Here is a 4499-nt window from a genome sequence, read left to right on the forward strand (position 1 = left end):
GGCCCTGAGGGGCTGAGGGAGCGGAGCGCGGAGCGGAGGAGCCCTCGGAGCGGGGCCGCGGCACCGCCCGCGCTCCTGTGAGCTGCTGTCCTGGTTTGACCCCGTGCTTACAGACCCCTGCCTAAAGGTACTGAACTGCAACTCCAAACGCCTGTACCAAAGCCTCCATTTCCTTCCTTTTTTGTGGTAAGGTATTTTAAGAACTGTGACAAACTCCTCTGTAAGAACTAACGTCCATTTAATCTGTTACTGCATGTGTTTGTTATAAAACACTGACTGCGGGCAGTTCAGTGAGCAAGATTACCCTATGCAGAAGTTGAACCACTACTTGCTTAGAATTTTAGCTGTCCACTCATAATAATCTAAACCAGTAGATCAAAAATCCACTCAAATAAATCAGCAGTAGTGATAAAAACAATGGAGCGTATTATCACAAAGTGAATTATACCTTATCTCTCCATGTAGTATCATCACTTAAAATTTATTAGTAATAGTGGGTACAAAAGGCTTATGCCTACAAGCTGCTGAAAGTCCCCACGTATTGGAGGGGAAATTCAATCTCTACTTGGAAATGTTTGCAATCTAAAGTAGTGGACAAAGCACAGGATCCATGAAACACAGCACCTCTGTGAATAGTTTGGTTTGCATGCATTTTGATTTGTGCATATTAGGGTGGGATTTAGAAATGAAAAATGCAGCAAGGAGGTGAGACATGGAAAAGGTTATGCTCAGCCTTCCCCTCCTTAGTCACAGAATCTGGGTTGTGCGGACTGTGAGGACTGGTGCAGCATAAGAGGCTACGCAGATGTGTAGATTTCATCAAGGTACCGTGACCTTGCAAGGTTTACTTTCTGGTCAGTGACCATTTCACAATAAACCAGGAAGCTTTGGGGTTGCCAGTGCAGCAGCTGACTGCAGAATTGCCAGGGCCACAAGTGTTTCGCTCAGCTGCGCTCCAAACACCACACGTAACGTTTCTGACAGCGTTCCCTTCTGGGTGTAGTTCAAATATTAGCACTGCTATCCATCATTGTGCTAAAGACCTCCTCCTCCATGGGAAGGATCCTGCCAAAAGAAGGGAGTGTGTCAGCTGGTGACAGAAGCATTGGAGGAGTGACAGCACATCAGGAGTTCAGTACACAGAGGCAGGTTTACAGCACTGCAAACGTACATAGGTTTGTAAATGGTCACGAATTTCAGTAGGGCAATTAAACAGAAGATCCCAGGTTTATAAACTAAACATTCCAGAGCAGTTAAACAAGCTTTAAACAACTGAAAAATATATATTAAATAGGAGAGCTTTGGACAACATAATTGCCCAAGTGTACTGGAGGGCAAAATGTCTCTCCTATTTAATCACCGAGTTTAATCACTGGTTTAGGCAGACCGTGTAACAAATCCAGATTCATTAGGTCTTCAGCAAGCCAACAATTTTTGTATCTGACATTTTCCATTGCAGACAGCGAGATCCAGTACCTAGTGTGTCTTCAGCCGGCACAAAGCTTGAACAAAAATCCTGGAATGTTCACTTACATGTAAACCAAAGCCAGGAGTGCATCCTTGTCTAACAGGGAAGGTGAGATCCAGGTAGGACAACCATAAAAGTGGAGAGCTGGCCCAGACACAGTGCAAACTAGCACAGAAATGCGACTGGAGACTAACAGAATAGTTCACAACTAGCAGACATGTTGTAGAATAGTCCAAACTGAATCTACTTATTCATGAAGTAACAATCTATCACTGTAATTTGCTAGGTACCCTCTTAAAACTGTCAGAACACCAAGAAACCAGGAAATCCTCTCCTGTGCTGAGGCACATCCAACTATATCCTACGTCATCCTGTTTTCGAGAGGCTCTTGGTGTTAAAAATTCCTTTGGCAATCTTAGTGCTCCCCACAATTCACTGTTAGAAGATTGAATAAGAGCAACTAAGTTTTTGTTCAATTCTGTCTTACCTTTTACATTAAGAAGTTACACAGAGGCATCTTTTGTAGCATTAATGAATTCAGTGATTAACGTGCAATGCTGAGCAAGTATCAGGAACTGAAGAAGTTCCATTTGTTTCCATCTGTTCTTTAATCTGTGAAATTTATCTTGCAGTCTTTCTTCCTTCAGTGCTTCCACCTATTACATCCATTAGTTCAGGTTTGGAGGGTCCTTACATACTGTAGTTACACAGAAGCTGTTCAATTTGGGAAGCAAGACCTGGTTGCAAACAGCTTTTCCCTCAAGAAAGTACCACTATGGTATCTTTTGATCTCATTTTCACCATATTCACTAGGTATACAAATTTGTAAAAAAATCCCCAACCTTGCTATGAAATAAAAAGCTGTTTCCAAGCAAGCTGCTGTTTTTAGAAAAGCAGTAAAGCTGGCCTCAGTAGTTTTAAGTTATTTTAAGAAACTAAATGTAAGACACTTGAAATTGCTTTCTCTGTCAGCTCTGACCTTTTTTTCAATTTCAGCCCTTGACACAAGTACTAAAACTGAATAGTGGCTGCAAATAAGTCAATTTTTTACGTAACTTTGTGAACTACATCTCAGTCTCACTGGTTTAAGGCTCTCCCTTGAACAGATGATACAATCACTAATCACTACCAACACTGCTTTGAGGCTGATACACCAACTTACATAAATGTACAGACATTTAGAGTGAGAAGAGATTTAGTTTTACTTCAGGTGATTCATCAGCTTGTTCATATATTGCAAAATGCATCCTTTTTATTTAACAAGGGACAATTTGGGTGTCAGAAATTAATGTTCCAGCTATTTTGTCCAAATGATTACTTCATTCTGTTTTCTCCATGTGTATATTTCTCTGGTGTACATTCCAGCCCGAGAGCCATCTGACATCTCCCTCTCTCTGGGATGTGAAATAGAAAACACTGATGTACCTTCATTGTGGAATTTCTCAGAGCTGCCTTGTAACCATCCCCTCTACCCTGTAAGTTTCATGGGCCTCATTCCATTTGTCTGTCAGCACATGGAGGAGCAGGATGCACCTGCAATCCTGGAGCATGTGATACTTCCTTGAGCTGAAGGTTCCAAGTTGGCACGGTTCACAGAGAACATTTCCCGTAAGAATAGGCTGTTCTTTTCCAGCTCGGTTTACACACAGCCAGAGATTCCCCAACACATACAGAAATGCTGCTCCTGAGGAACCTGAAACAATTTGTATACTGGGATGGTGTGGAGGGGCAAATTGTTTGCATATTCTAGAAATTCATAAAGAAATGAAAGTGAAGAATATTCAGAGATGTATCAATAAAGCTTTTCAGTAAATGCAATTCACAGGTTTATACTTGTTTGGAAGTATTTGACCACAGGTAGCTGGTAATTAGTCCATTACAGGAATTTTTTATCACAAATAACCATTAAATGAATTTGTATCACACAGTAATTCTAGCTCTAATGCTGACCCTCTGACTCAAAATTGTTTTTTAAAAGATAAGGCATATGCCAGTATTTTTAATCTGAACAGCAGGCATCTATCTCCAAGATAGACTTAGCTGTAAAAAACATTCTGAGCTGTAGAAAACCAGTACAAGCAAAAGCTCAGTTAACCTTCGAAGTCTTCTCTCAGACAGCCTTTTATAATTTCCTTGATGCTTAAGAAAAATGCCTTTTTTTTGGAAAAAACTCAAACTACTCAAGAAGTTTATTTGAAAACGAAATGTCTGTCAAATATTAGGCATTTGCAATGTTACTTCTGGTATGAGCTACTATGTTTTAGAAGTAAAAATTGTAGCTGAAGTTTCAGGAAAAATGTCAGCTTTCCACAATTATATAATATCTGACCAGACAACTTCTGATTTGTTTGGTGCTTTAAATACAGCCACTAGGTTATGCTGACAGCCATACAAAATGAACTTGCACTTTAACCCACAGTAGCAATATCAAGATTGTGAACAGCTACAAATGCAGCATTTGCATTTTCAGTGCCATACCAAGTTGAATTCAGAACCACCTAAAGACAAAGCAGCAGCTGGTTAAAAAAAGGAAACGTAAGTCAAATTATAAAGCTACACAGTTTAGTACATTAAAACAAAACCAAAGACAATGGTATTTGTATAAGATTCCAAAAATATACAGATGGGGGGTGGGGGGAATAATCACTGTACGCAACTCTGAGGTGGTTAAAGTGACCAGAAAGACTGAACAGTGCAAGACATGCTTTTCCAGTTACAAGCTCAAAACAGAAGTGCAAAAGAAATTAAAGCTTTGTCTGCAGTGATTTACCTTTTAGGATAAGGAAAGCTTAGAATATTGTCATCAGTGTTACAGAGAAATTTCCACCCCAACCCCAACACAGACACACAAAATAGTTTGTTTATCCATAAAACAGCATTTCACTCAAATGATGTCCCCGAGCTTCGTGACTCCAGGGACCATTTGTAGGTGTTCGCTGTTGGCCTATGACCCAAGTGATGCGCAGGCAGCCTCTCGATTCTCCAGCTTTGGCTAACAATAAATCCCTGCCTTCCAGGCAGGGCAGGAGGC

General features: G+C 40.6%; 1 long non-coding RNA gene across 1 annotated transcript; it reads left to right on the forward strand.

The window, feature by feature from the left end:
* Positions 1 to 16: 16 nt before the first annotated feature.
* On the forward strand, positions 17 to 3286 carry LOC108445641. The gene is made up of 2 exons (XR_001860589.1): positions 17 to 127; positions 1460 to 3286. It is a non-coding gene; the product is annotated as an uncharacterized LOC108445641 (long non-coding RNA).
* Positions 3287 to 4499: the final 1213 nt, after the last annotated feature.

This window comes from Corvus brachyrhynchos, unplaced genomic scaffold (assembly GCF_000691975.1).
Source record: "Corvus brachyrhynchos isolate BGI_N302 unplaced genomic scaffold, ASM69197v1 scaffold101, whole genome shotgun sequence".
NCBI lineage: Eukaryota > Metazoa > Chordata > Aves > Passeriformes > Corvidae > Corvus > Corvus brachyrhynchos.